The following is a 15,723-nucleotide window of genomic DNA, read 5'->3' as shown; positions in this document are numbered from 1 at the left end:
TAAAAGCGTTAAACAATACTGAAACTCCTGGTTAAAGTCACGGTTAAGGTAAAATCATCCACACTCATCAGGCATTTTCTACCCATCAGGATTAACAACATTGACATGAAGTACATTTCTACCTTTTCAGAAGTTATCAGAGTTGCAGGTGGCGAGTCAGTGTGGGAAAGATTCTTATGACATTACACTGACTCTTAAGACAAATACCTTCATTCCATCAAAAAACAAAATAATGTGTGATCTTACAATTCTATTCACTTAATCAACTTAAACTTCAGACTGATTTACAAGAAGATTATTGTTCTTCAAGAAAAAGCCAAATACATATTGGCTATTAAAGGTCACCTTTTCTTGAACTATATGCGATAGCTGGCTTGTCGGTCATTTATTAAACACTGGCATTCTTGTCATTGTAATGCTAACCCTTTAAGAGTGAATGCATCAGGTGCTTTTATGTTGTGTAGAAAAGAAGAAATTTTGGGACTTCACCTGCCGTTCCTTTGTCGACATATCTACCTTGGTTCGGTTGATACTATTTCGTACTACCGATACGGAAGTACCTAAATGCACGCAGTCATAATAATTCACTTGTTCCTCCGCATTCCTAGCCTCAGCGACCCCTTACGATCTCGACCATTACCCAGGCTCGAATAACGACAAATGTTATTAGAATTGTACCGGTTCGAGATAACGTCTGGCTACCAAGTCGTGTGTCATTTGCATTCGGAGGACACCTTAAAGGTAAGATTGGCCAAAGTCCATCGCGACATCATTAGTAATATTGGATAGTACTGACATATTGTCGTTCTTGGAGAAAATTTCTGAAAAATAAATTCTTAATCATAAGCAGAAGATCCCCCTCAACCCGAGAGACGGGACGAGAAAGAGAGAGAGAGAGTTTCTATTTTTATTTATTTATTCTTTTTTTGGGGGGGGGGGGGATTGCATAATGCCCAACCCTTCGTCACATGATCCACAATTATTGCTTTCCTATTGCGCCTTTTAGACCACTCGGGTGCTTAGCTGTATCTTAGTCTTTGTCGTCTGAAATAGGTAAACCTTGCCAATTGTTTATTTTTTTAACATAAAATGACTATACGAAGTGTTTCGTCACTTACATCTAAATTTGTTCTTTTGTGGTAGTGAAGTGTGTGGAAGTATCAAAACATGGACATCCTGTAGTTCTAAGGGCTGTCATTCCCATACATTTAGATATTTAATGTAGTAATACAATTCTGATAATTTGATTATCATGTTTATGAACATTTTTCCTTTGCGCCTCGCGAGAGCGGCACGATTAAGCGCGTGACGCTTTCAAACGCACAAGCCTCATAGGCATACAATGTGTCATTTTAAATCGAAATGAACATGTCTCCTTCCATGTTTTTAATATATCATTTCTTTGTTAAATGTTCATGCAAAAGTAACAAGGAATAGAGAAAATGAGATGAAAATTGCATATGTACTTAGTGTATTAAGAAATAACAGTATAATATTGTATCTAATTATATATTTTGGTCGTATTTTCAGGAATGATAATTCATACCATACTTTCATTATGTGGAATACAGAAAAAATAACAACGAACACCTCTTTTTTGTGTCCCTTCTGTCGCAGGAAAATGTCCTCATTCTAGCACATATTTCAGTAATCAATGCTACCCTATCATTGATACTACCATCGACATCGCAGAAGGGTGCCAGACCGCACTCCTGGGCAGTCACCTGGCCATCCTAAAGACCACCGCTCAGCAGCAGTTCGCCAAGCAGTTTGCTTTCACAAGCCTTACTACGCCTGACCCAGTGAGAATCGGCTTGACATTTAATGATGGGTAAGCTTTACAGTATTTGGGAAATTCCGAAATTGTACAGGAAGAATTCAAGGATAAAAGACCCACATGTGATTCACAAGTCATATATCCTGTTTCGATCAGTACACAGACAGACAGGCAAACCAACACACTCGCACACACACAGATGTATTTTTGTATGTATATATATATATATATATATATATATATATATTCACTATGCATATTGTACATTTACTATGTAGCATATTTATTGTCAATTTGTTTGGATTCAATTATTGATTGTGATGTGTCCTTTTATAACAAAGCACCAAAAAATGCCCAGACCTTTTTCCTTTCCCTCCAATGTGAATCCCTATTCGAATGGACGATCCCAACCTCTCTAGATATTGAAAAGAATGCTTACAATAAAGTGTGAACTTAGGAAAGAGGCTCCAAATTATAGAATATATTCAAACGCCGTGTCTTTACCAAGACGTGCTAAATGTACAGTAAGTAGGACAAAAAATAGGTGTAAAACGATTTGACAACAATGAAGGGATAAGTAAGTTGAAATGAATTGAATTAAATTTGTCCTTCTTTCTATCAATTGATCACTTTCACTTTTTATTGCAGTAATATCATCATTTCCAAAGTTGTTAGAGTTTTAAAAGTGTGTGAAGATTTTTTCCCCATTTTCTTAGATCAAAATGGACTCCAAGACGTACCAGATCATAATAATAACAAAAAGCGTTCTAGAACCAATACTAGATCTCAAACTGCAGAATGTTACAGAAGAAGAAAAGCTTATTCAGAAAATATAAAATACTCAAAATGTATTAGGTCAACCCGTTGAGCTGTTTTACTCCTGATGTAAAATCAATTAATGCGACTTTATGTTGGTTTGTGATGCAAAATCACAATGTAACCTAAAAAAAATGTAGATGAAAGCCTGAAGACTAACATACTGGAATTCTTTATGTATAGACATTCCCAATTAGGAAATATTGTTTGAACGTTGACGTTTCCACACTTAAGATTGTTCATTGTCTTACCTTACGTTACTTGTCAAAGGGTACCTTATTGTGTATGAATGTTAAATGAATCTTGCAAAATATTAATGGGGAATTAATAACATTATTAAAGTTGAAATCTATAGAGAATCTAGGAATATGACAAGTTTGATATCTACGGAAAGCTAAGAAGGTAGTTAACAAAACTGGATATCTTTTAGACGATGTAACTTTACCCCCAAACTGTTTTTGAGATTGAAAAAAAACCACCCAATTTCCATGACCAAACTGACATTTTGGTATCATGTCGTAAGGAAAATTTTCTAGTTTCTGATTGATATCAACATTTGGAAATACAACCTACAAAATGTGGAATTTTGAAGAGAAAAGTGGGATGTCAATCTCCAAAGTTGGCCAAAATCTTACGTCTAAAGACCAAATCGCCTTCGCTTATGGCGAAAATGACTGTTCTTTTGGCGATCGTGTCTTAGATATTTTGCGTTGAACCCTGACACATTTGGTACCTACAGAAAGCTCTACCTCTGCTTGTTCCAAATATGGTCATGGTATGATGTCATGCTACTCACTTTCATTCATAAATTCGTCTGAAACATGCGTAAGTTTGTGCAAATCGTCTCCCAGACGCGTAAACAGCCCTGTTACCAAGACACGTGATCGAAATACGTGTTCACGATTGGTCAATTGCGCCGAGGACCCCCTTGTTTACAAGCAACCTACGTGTAATAGTGTGGGGATTGCTGCAGCGGTGCATGCATGCAACACGTGTATAGTGACTGCTGCTCAGCACGGGAATTTTGCAGTTTCCCGCTTTGTTAGACTGTTTTTTTTTTTTTAGCAAGTTGAGATAGAAATAGAATTTAAACCAACACACAAGAGAAAAAGAAGGTCACATTTATCTAACAAACCTTCATCATGCCATTTTGAAGAAGAATCAAGCTGAAATCACGGCATCAAGGAATACCTTTTCACTGCCGATTCTGCTGGTACTGTTGTACAAACACCTGATCACGGCGATCGCGAATCTTGAGCTGATTACGGTAGGTTTTGTGCTTTTCAAACGCCGTATTTCCGTAAATTTATGGGTGTAAAAATTATTTCCAAGCCAATCAATTACAGCTCTTTGACTTATTTATCATCATTCATGAGTATGTAAGATTACCTCAGTTTTACGCAATTCCCCCACAATGATCGATTTGTTGTGTCAATAATAACAACAAATTGTGGCTGTACAAAGGAACAGCTGATCACGGTGATCGTGAATCTTGAGCTGACGATAGGATTTGTGCTTTTAAAACTTTGTTTTTCCGTAAATTTATGGGTGTAAAAAATGATTCCAATGAACACAAACAAACAATTTCACGACGTGAATATATAGTTTTGGCGGACGATTTATTCTAGATTGACAACAAATTACAGACCAATTTCCTGAAAAGTGCACACAGTTTGCCTATAGATACGTAAATCCCACTGGGTTGCATACACATTTGGTGACGTCGCAGATTTGGCACTTTTCGTAGCCGCATCGAACTTTTTCCAGTGCTCAAATTTGGTAAAAATAAAAATTCTTATCTTCAAAGCAGAGACAACTTCATTACATGATCTATGTCAGAAATGAATCAAAATAACATTAAATGATGGCAAACAGTCAATTTATATGATATTATTTCCTAAAAATTTCAACTTTAAGACATTGAGGTTTTTGATTACATGTCTTTACACAGGTGGAGATGGCTTGATAATGTGCCTGCCGAGGACTTGTTTAACGGGTCAATGAATTTCACCAACTCTCATTGTGGATTTTTGACTCCGGACTCTTGCTACGACATCGTTGCAGACAACTGCACGCAAACATCATCTTACTATGCCATATGCCAAGCAGGTTTGGAATCTCAAATAGACCTCGGAAAGAACTGCATTCACCCTCTTCAGACAAAATTGCACTTTATCTCACTAGCACATGGGCCGATATTTTCTATCAGTAGTCATTTATAAGATCTCATTAAGCTTTGCTGGTTATATCGGTTATACACATGGCTAAATCCTTTGCTCGACTGATACACCCCAAGTTATAAGGATATGTGTCAAACTACGTACCTACCATTTATCTTGAATCTTTGAAGTAATTTGGCATCTGATATTAAAGGTTAAGTGATGATAACTTAGTAAAGCATTCTCACCTTGTAATGTGCTGAAATGTCGGAGTTACCGACTAAGAATGATGCAAAAGACGAGATTGAAAAAAAATATTGAAATTATAAAAATATCGGTATCAACACACCCGCTGATTTATTAGTTGTTCAACAATTTGCAACCTGAAAAAAAAATGAAAACTTACTTGTTAGCAATGGATTATAATAGGCTGTATGCAACTATACCTTGTACTTTCTAGAAGAATTATGATTTTACTCTAGGGATCTACTAGTACTGCAGGCGAAATCAACATGCATTGGCCAGACATGCACATGCTGTAAAAGGTTGTGCAGGTATCGCAATTTTTTATATACATCAGAACGAGCGCATTTTAAACAATGTCAAGTGTGAACAAAGCTATATCTATTAACTATCCCCTGTGTTCAATTCCCTTGATGTTTCCTGTTTTCATTGTCTTCGAATGCGGGATGTGTATGTATCTGTCTGTTTTGAGGTTAAGTGGAACTTGAGTTTACTTTTTTTTTCAAAGTCATTTACTTGAGTGTATATCTATATAGTGATTCCATGTTTCGCTGATCTTTAAAATTCAGAAGCTTAATCAAACAGAAAAAAAAATGCCCAGTCACCATTTAAAACCATGGCATTTTAATGGAAAAAAAATGCAGATGTGTTGTAGTGTGATTCATACGATCAATATTTTCATTATCAGTTTCTTTTTTTTTAAATATGCGTTTTCTTTTTTTTTTCTTCCATTTGCAGATATCAATGAATGTCTTGACCACCATTTTCACGACTGTTCACATTATTGCGTAAACACACCGGGATCGTTTTACTGTACTTGCCCTTACGGATACTATCTTTTCAACGAACAGCAGTGTATAGGTATATTGAATTCTTGTACATTTAATCGTTTTAGGAGGCGTTTTATCGGGTCTGTGTGTGTGTGTGTGTGTGGGGGGGGGGCACCAGTGGTCCCAGTTCATATTTCTAGTTTGTATAGTTCTTCGTGCTAAAAGACACTTTCAGATATATATTACGCCTCATAACACCAACAACAACAAACTGAACAGAAACTTCCTTTTTAAGCCAAACCTGGCATGTCACAGTCATCAATAATTTCTAGCATCAGCAGTCAATTTGATTTCATTTTTTCTTGTTTATTTTCGTGGTGGATAGATATCTGTTCTGAGTATAATTTAGCTACATTGGCATCTCGGAACGGAAGTGAGAACGAAAGCGGACAATGCCTGTATCACGGACAAGACTCGTTCGAAATAGCTGTTAAAGATTGTTCATCGAACAATGGCGGCAGGATGGCTACTGGAGACGAACTGCGATTGCTTGGCATGGTATGATTTTGTTTTTCCTGTCATTTTTTGAGTGGTTCACAGCATACAAGCTTGCTTTTAGTGGACCTCTTAATTTTTCTTTTTTTTTTCTCAACTGAAACATAACTTTGTTCTTTTTTTGCCAGTATGCTGTCTTTTGTTTATCTGTATCATTTATTTTTTGCAAAGTCGAATGTTTATGTTTATAATGTAATTCTAAATTTACAATGCGTTATGTTTTGTTGGAAAAAGAAGAATGAAAAATGAATGAATTGAATTGAATTGAATTGAATGAGAGATCAAATGGCTGAGTTAACCTGGAGATGTCAAAAATCATGTTTTTTTATTTAACTTCTGTTTCTATAGTTTCTGTTTAGTATAGATGTGTATCATTGCCTCTGAGTGAAATATGACTCCCTGTAAACAGCTCACAAAACTTGTCAGTAGTGTACTTAATATGTATTGTCTTTGTATACATTATTAACTCGTTCTATAGGGGAACTTGTTGACCGGTGTATTAAATCTATAAGGATTCCAGAAGGAGTTAAGGGGTTAATATTTTCGATTAGGCTGGTAGCGTGTTTGCAGTGAGCTGCTCTAGTCTGATCGCCCTTGTAACACTTGTTCGCAGGGCATTGCCTTCTGCCGCTGAAGACTCCTCTCCATTTAACATGCGGTATTGTCTGGATTGCGGACTCTTCAGGATCCCAGGTCTAATTGAAGAGTTTGTTCGCAAAAACCGATAATTTCATATTTGCCAAATGGAGATATTTGCGATTAAAGGTCAAGAAAAATAAAGAGAATAATAAGAACATTTTTGCTTCTTTTGACCATAACTTCAAAAATGTACCTTTATATGTAGTGACCAATACATCATTTAAAAGGTATCATTTTGTACATTATGATAGAGACTGTACTTCAAAATCTTCAAAAATGGACTTATCGGTTTTTGCGAACAAACTCTTCAATTGCAAAGACAAAGATTCCCACCATCTAAGTATGTTATCTACAGTACTCTTACGATTTCTTAAATCGGTCTGCATGTGAACTACAAAAAACCACTGAACGTCTTGTGAACGCTTTAGGATGGAGATGAAGATATTAAAGACTAAGACTTTGATCCAACCTGCACTAGGCCAGAACGACTGTTCTCCCGCAAACTTTAAAATCAACGACCATGTCCCAGAACTGTAGTAGAAAATTTCTCATATCTAGGGAGCATCCTTTTAAAAACTGCTTCATGTGAAAAGTTTATTTTCCCCTGCTATCTTCGCAGCAGAATTTGTATTGTTACGAATCTAGTACGTCCCTATCTTTTTCTCGGGCCGGCCATCTTTTCAAGCAATGCTTATAATGGCGGCCCTCTGCATAATCGCTCCTTAACTACAATTGTTATTGTAATCCCTGCAGCATAGACATGCATACTGTATAATTATATCATTATTTTTATATATCATTGTTTATGCACGTCAAACGACTCTGTGGTAAATTCACTTTGTACATTTCCTACATGTTCATGATTATGTAACGTATGTATATCTTTGTTTATGCAAGTCAAAGCACTCTGTGTTGAATTTACTTTGTATATTCCCTACATGTTCATGATTATGTCACTTTTGTACATTGATTTGCAGAAAATAAAGTACATGTATCTATAAAACAAACAAAATAACGTGAAAAATGATTCAAGGCAGTCCACTTCACCTCGGTAAATTCCCGACAAACACTATCGTCTCCCGTGAAGTTGTCCTCTCAACTCCTACGCTCGTGTGACCTAGACGCTGTGCCGCCATGACACCAAGCGCTTGAACGTTTCTAGCTATCCAAGTTGCGGCAGACCCGTAACATTCTATTAGAAGATAACTGAAGACCTGAATATAAGAACGACCCAAGTCCAATTTGGGCCAAATTCAGTTTGACATGGGAAATTGTAGCTTATGCATGTGCTCATCTTGTGTATCTCCTAATTACCCCCGGAAGTGCCTTAAATTAATGAGTTAAATCTTATATTAATGTAAGAATGAAGGATTTGGGTCATTCTTACATTATAATTATAGCGCCCTCTATCATCCTTCTCTCATCTCTATAGCAGAATATCATGTATATGAATCAAAGAACAACCCAAGTCCATCACACAAAATGGCCTCTCCACAATTGATATAAATGTTAATTGTCACAATAATATATGTTCTAATTGGTATATACAATGTTGCCTTCCCATCACAGTTGAATAGAACATTATTGAACAAATAAAAACGATCTGATTTTTTTTAAAGTTTACTCGAAATGGTCTTCCATGGAGTTGGGTCGTTCTTATTTTCAAATACTCATTACTTTACCGACTACCATTAACCAAGCATGGGAGCCAGCACATTTAGTCATCGTTTCCTTGGGCAGGTCATCCTCACTGAACACAGTGCTCGGATACGAGCTTTGCAGGAGCCGACGAATGTATGGGCAGGAATGTGTGCATATCAACACGTATTTAGTATTTTGTAGTTATGATTTCTTTTGAAATATGTATAATTTATGGATCTGTATGTTTGGTTTTGAGTACATCGGATGTAGAGCTATGTTTGTGGGAGCTATCATATTTCCACATTCGTCCACCATTAGTAATGTTCGTATCTAGATACAGTGCACTCCCGTTACAACGAACATGGTTATAACGAAATTTCGTTATAACGAAGTAAATCTTCTGGTCCCAAAAAGTATCACCATTAAAGTCTATGGTACAAAATTCGCTTATAACGAACACGGTTATAGCGAAATTTCCGTTATAACGAAGTCTTTTCCGAGCGCCACAGACAAAGAAAAACAAAAGAAATGTGCTCCGTTATAACGTAATGCCAATTGCTTTCGAAAATAAGTAGCAGAACAAGCATGGGTGAACTCTTCACACCACTGTGTGTTCGCTCCTTGTGTCACGCACAGTTTCTGAGGGGAACTTGCGTTTATTATTGTAGTACAGTTATCCCATCACATTTCACATAGCTTTCCAGTGTATGATGAGTATTCAGCAAACAGAATATGATATATATATATGTGGTTTCCTTGTTTTCGTTATATATTGTATTTGTTCGGTTATAACGAAATTTCGTTATAACGAAAGAAAACTGCCGGTCCCGAGCATTTCGTTATAAAGGGAGTGCACTGTAATTCGTCTTCTTGTATTGTCAGATTGTTGACGGGCTTTGGTGGACAGGTGCCTTCAACGAATCTTTGGGAGATTGTCAAGCACATGACGTAAGCACAGGCGTGGAAGCATGGTTCTCTTGCAACGAGCACTTCAACTTTGCGTGCATTGTAGGTCAGTGAAAACAGAAAACAAACATTAAAAGTGTTGATACTTTCTAGGTATTATTGATATTCGACAAACCTGTGCTTCAAAGTAGTGAAACACCTTAATATGCCAACCTCTCTCCTTACAGCGATAAAGAACGCGATTATTATCTGGAGATTGTCACGTCAAAGACTTATTCAAGCGTAAAATTCATATATCAAGAATTGCAAATGACTGATGGGTATCTGATACAGAATGTTATTCACCATGTATGCTGTCTTAACCCATGTGAAAAAAGCCAATAATGTGAAAACTGACGTTGATCAGGAAATAATTTGATTCTCCGCATATCAATTTACATTCTTCTTTTTAATCAATTTGGCTGATATCGACGACGTCTCTCCTATGAACTGACGTGAACTGAGAAATCATGTAAAGCCCAAACTATGCAGTAATGAATCACTTGAGAATAACTTGTCATGTAATTTTCATATTTACGTTCGTTGTTTGTTTGTTTGTTTTTTCCAGATTTTGGCTTCTTGCAGATAGATCAGGATGAGGATTTATCGACAACGAAACATATGTCGACTTCATTTGGATATATAGGGCTTTCAACCCATACAATCGCTACTAATTATGAGCACAACATAATCATTCAATTCAATTTCAATTCAATTCAATTCAATTCAATCATAGTTTATTTCCAATCAACGAAAATCAAAAACATAGTACAATGTATACATGTCATTAAATGATATTGTTCAAACGCTTGCAAAAGATTCATGTAATATACGAGACAAATTATAGAACAACATATATGTACAATGATAAAGAGGAAAACTGTACAAATACTACGTGGGCGAGCGGAAAATAAATTCGATCATGGAAAATAGTGATCCACTAAAAGGCAAAGCTTGTCGGACGTGGATCGCTAGATAAATAATGAGTGAATGATATACTATTCTATAACAATATACATGTAGTTATTTTGAGATACACAGGTCGGGAAAAAAACATTCATGTCGATCACAAATTCAGTTTGAGGTAAAGTTATATGAATTTATGGTTAAAACCTTCTTCAAATAGTTACATTTCCCTTGCTTACTCCTACATAATAAGTTTATTAGATTGGTTACGGTAATGTGTCCTAATTTGTTCATTTCGTCTAGTTATTAGTTTGACTATGGCCATTTGAATTATATCCAACTGGTCAATCAACATTTGATGTAGTATGTTATCGTCCTTTAACCTGTTTGTGTAATATTTGAAGAGTTTGTTCGCAAAAACCGATAAGTCCATTTTTGAAGATTTTGAAGTACGGTCTCTGTCATAAAGTACAAAATAATATCTTTTGAATGATATATTGGTCACATATACATATAAAGTTACATTTTTGAAGTTGTGCTCAAAAGAAGCAAAAAAAAAAATTCGTATTATTCTCTTTATTTTTCTTGACCTTTAATCGCAAATATCTTCATTTGGCAAATATGGACTTATCAGTTTTTGCGACCAAACTCTTCATTTGAGTTGTTTATTCATAATTTCGTCTAATTCGCACTTCAGCTGTACCTTGTAAGGCTAACCACGTGTCCACTAAGGCATTGTATTGATTTTATCGATCTTTAAGTCACCAAAATTTCGGCACCCTGCACCACAAAACAACAAATGCCAGACATGGATTTTTAGTTTCAGGACAGATTCTAAAAGAGTAGACTTTAAGCTTTAAACTGATGCATAACCCAATATCAAACGCACTCTCCTGCCGCATCTAAAATATTTACAAGAAAACAAAATAACAATACTGTTGAAACGTGTATGTGCTTTGTTGTTGTTGTTTTTTTGTTTGTTTTGTTTGTTTCTTCTTGTTTGTATGTGTGTGTGTGTGTGTGTGTGTGTGTGTTTTAGTAAAGAGTATCTAAGGTATCATAGGGCGCTATCCAAGTACTTAATCTTACCAGGACGTACTAGAGGTGCAATGAAAGGGACAAAAAAGGTGAAAAATTCCGCAGTATAAACAATGAAGGGATTATCAAATTAAGCTGAATGTTAACCCATTCTTCCGATGATTGATACTAACTTTCACAACACTAGCATCACCCTTTCTAAACGTTATTATAGCTGAAAGTTTAGAGGGTGTAAAGGATTTGGGGAAAATGAAAAGGGGACTCACCCTATCCCACTATTCTACAAAGAAACTGGTCTAAAAAAGGATCCAAACATCACCATGGTGTTGCTAAAGTTTTGCACTTTCAGAAAATAAATTGTGATAATCTTAAGATTGACTAAGTAGACCCATCTCGCCTATTTTGAGTCCTTACACAAAATCAGTGTGTCCGCCTTCTGTTTTTTTTTTCTTTTTTTGGGGGGGGGGGGGGTGACGCACGGTCACATTAAGCTTATAATTTGTTTGGCTACATATCAATTTAATTAGTCTATTGACCAGTTGTTTAATGACCACTTAGTACAAAATATTGGTCTACATACCATTTTTCCACATGTTCATTTAGTCCACTGTCCACAACAATGTATACAATTATATGGACACCAGGTGGATGTCAGAATATAATTGAGAGAGCGCGGTTGCGCTTTGCAATGTGCGTCAGTCCCTAGATTCATTCGGTGTGCAAGAGGCAGGATTTATCAACAAAGCATATCGAGAAAAAAAAATTAAGCAGAAAACAACTTCTTTAGTGATGATTCGTGTCATGCTCGGGCATAACGTAGGATTATGATATAGAATGGACTTTCCAGTTTGAACAGAAACGAGCTGTAGACCTGCTGCTTGGCGAGGGTCTGCGCTTTCCGGGAATTTTCTAGCACTGTACGTCTCCGTTTCTTTTTAGTCGAGGGTCAGCATACTGTTCATTTCTACCGAACGGTGCCTGGTAACTTTTTTTAAAATATTTTCCCACTGAGGTTATTCCAAATTACACTTCTTTATCTCAACCACCGTCTGATGTCTGGGCTTATTAGTTAAAAGACATGCGTTCCCTTGACTCCAGTGATCATTTTTCCCTTTGATCATAATGTTTTCTATGAAGACAAAACGTTTTGTTTTTATTTATTTATTTTTAATCGACTTCAAGTATTTTTCAACAATGCACTTATGATCAATATGTCATCTGTGAATGAGCGGATGATTAAATTCCCAACAGTAAGTATGTCATTCAAAATATTTGTTCACAAATAACAGCAATTGGAAAAATATTCATTCAGAGATTTTTGTCGATCAATGCTTCATCTCGACAGATTAGTGTTCACTTTGGTGTCCCTGCGGAAGAGTGTGCAGGCTAACGAAGACTGTGTTGACTACGTCCGAGTCGTATACAAGCTCCTCACCCGCTCTCTCCTGATACTTCTTCATCAGATTCGCATGGTAAGTCTTTTCCTTACCTTTCACCCGCAGCTTGTAGTTGTGCCGTGCAACTCGTCCTACCACTTCGAACGGCGCTTGCCATTGCATCTCAAGTTTGTTTGAGCTGGTGGACAACAACAGTAAGGCTTTGTCCCCCTTTTCAAACATTCTCTCTCTCTTGTCCTTACTGATACTTATTTTCCATATTTCAAAATATTGCTGTTGAGAAAAAACTACCTGTGACATGGGTCAACCTAGCAAACATTGAGTTTGTCATATTTTCTATAAGAACAAGTTTTTTTTTTTCTATATTATATCAAAGTTTGGTAGCATAAAACAAACAGGGGCCTATGTTTTCACCAGTTTTTCTCGAACACTTTTAGATGAAATAGTGCGATTAGGTGTTTCGCATAAAACCCTTTTCTCATTTCCTAAAAACCATGTCCATAGTCTTCACTATCAACTCCAATAACTTTGGAAAGAATGTTGCTACTGCATTGAAAATTTGAATTAATCATCACAGAATATGTCAATGAGGCATGCTCTATTTCAGCTTAATCTGTTGCTCTGGTGGTCAACAACCTGTTTTTGTTTTTTTGTTTTTTTGTTCCATTCATCCCACAGCTAGCATGGATTGGTAAAGATTGAGGGCTTGAATAGACCCTGCACTTCAGAGCCTGTTTCTTACTTCACACTTTCCAGAGTGTTCCCTTTCTTTCCAATATTTAGATAGGTTAGGATAGTCCATTTGAAATGAGTTATACATCATTTTAAAGCTTAGAGTGTTCACTTTCAGAATCTGCTTTTAACTATTCAAAAATCTATGTCTGGCGACTTTTTGTTGGTTTTGTGATGCAGGGTCACCTATGTATTTTGCTGTATTTACAATGCTGCCTTCGCATCATAGTTTAATAGAATTTAATTGGACAAACAAAAAAGATATGGTTTTCTTTTTTAAGTTTACTCGAAATAACATCAAATGGGCTTGGGTCGTTCTTATATTCGGGTACTCAAATGTACATTGTTCAGAAAATGAAACCAAACACTTCGAATAGGCGTAATATACTGTATGCTTTTCCGTCTCTTAACCAGAGAAATGAAAATGTAAATGCAAACAATTATAATACCAATAACAATGATAATGATAATAATAATATTAAATATAATAATAATAACCACAGCAACAATAACAAGAAGAAGAAGAATAGAATCAAATGAAATTAACAACGTTTATTTCATGAAAATTGGTTTTCAAATGGCTGAGATATCCAAAAAAGTGCTAATAATAAATGGCGACATGCCACAACTTTATTGGGATTTCTTTGTTTCACCTTGTTTTTGATATTTCAGCTATTTCAAAACCGATTTTCATCGAATAAACTTTTGATACCCCTTAGAACTGCATGCTCTTTGACATCTCATAATGTGGTTTCTGAATATTTCTCAAAACGTTAAAAGCTAAATCTACACCTCGACCAGAACTGTACACACCCTTTAAACTTTCTCGTTACAAATCTGATTCAAAAATTGTACAGTTCCCTTTTCCTCCGTTATCACTCAGAAACACAAAACTGGGAAAGTTTCAAGAACCTGATCTAGTGACGGTAATTTCGGCAGTCGACGTTCCATTCAGCGAGTCACCGGTGGCACTGCAAACGAAGGTGCGGTCTGTCCCGTGTTTGGCTGAAACGGTAACTGTCTCAAACCTCTCGTATGTATCATCAGATAGTGTTATCTCTCGTGAAACCGTAGAATTGAGTCTTTTTCCAGACTCATCGGACCACAACATCGAAATGTTAGGATTGAATCCAGTCACAACACACGTAAGATTAAAGGAGAGGGTGTTTGATGGACTTTGATATATGCACCGGCTTTGACGGGGCCCACTCTTATGGACACATTCCCGAATCGTATGATTTGATGCCATAGCTAGGGAAACAGAAGATGAAACATACACAATAACATTTACTTTGTTTCTGAATTTATATAATATGCTCTGCAATTCCCCCATTCTTCATCTCTTCTATGGAAGGTGGTTATATTTTTTACGACATGGTTTGCAATGCAATTTCTCATAATCGGTAGTTGATTAAATCTGACATGAATTTGGGTTGGTAAACATCTCAGCCATATTGTTGCATTCATTTTATTTCTCTTTAAAGGGATCGTACAGTTTTGGTTCAGATCTAATTCGGGTTTCTATTTTTTTTATTTATTTTTTTTTTTTTGGCTTGTGGCTTTTGGTGAAATAATGAGACATCTCTTATGACATATGAAAGAGCATGCAATTCTATGGGAAATTTTTATGTTTATTTGATGAAAATTGGTTTTAAAATGGCTGGGATATCTAAAAAAGAGCGATTTTAATGAAGTGTGGGACTCACTCTTTATGTTGATTGCTTTGTTTTACCTTGTTTGTTTGTTTGTTTTTTTATGATACAATCATTCCAAACCCGATTTTTATCGAATAAACTTTTAATTCTTCTTAAAATGGTATGCTCTGTAATATATCACAAGTGTTTTCTTGGTATCTCGCAAAAAGCCCAATTCTCATCTCCACCAATACTGTATCATCCCTTTAATGCACAATAAAGAGGCATAGGTGTGTTGCACCCTCTCATGTAGGTGTAAAAGATAATGAAATGACTGAAATGTTATCACAGAATGGATCATGAAAGTAAACGTTAATACATGTTTACAGATGAGTATTCATTTCAATTCAATTCAATATATTTCCACATATTTCTGCAAAAGATGTACATCCTTTGTAATCGAATTATTGG

The sequence above is a fragment of the Diadema antillarum genome, unplaced genomic scaffold (genome assembly GCF_040938485.1).
Source record: "Diadema antillarum isolate AM-2024a unplaced genomic scaffold, OU_Dant_1.0 seq00001394_RagTag, whole genome shotgun sequence".
In the NCBI taxonomy this organism is placed as follows: Eukaryota; Metazoa; Echinodermata; class Echinoidea; order Diadematoida; family Diadematidae; genus Diadema; species Diadema antillarum.
Note: the sequence above shows the minus strand (reverse complement) of the source record.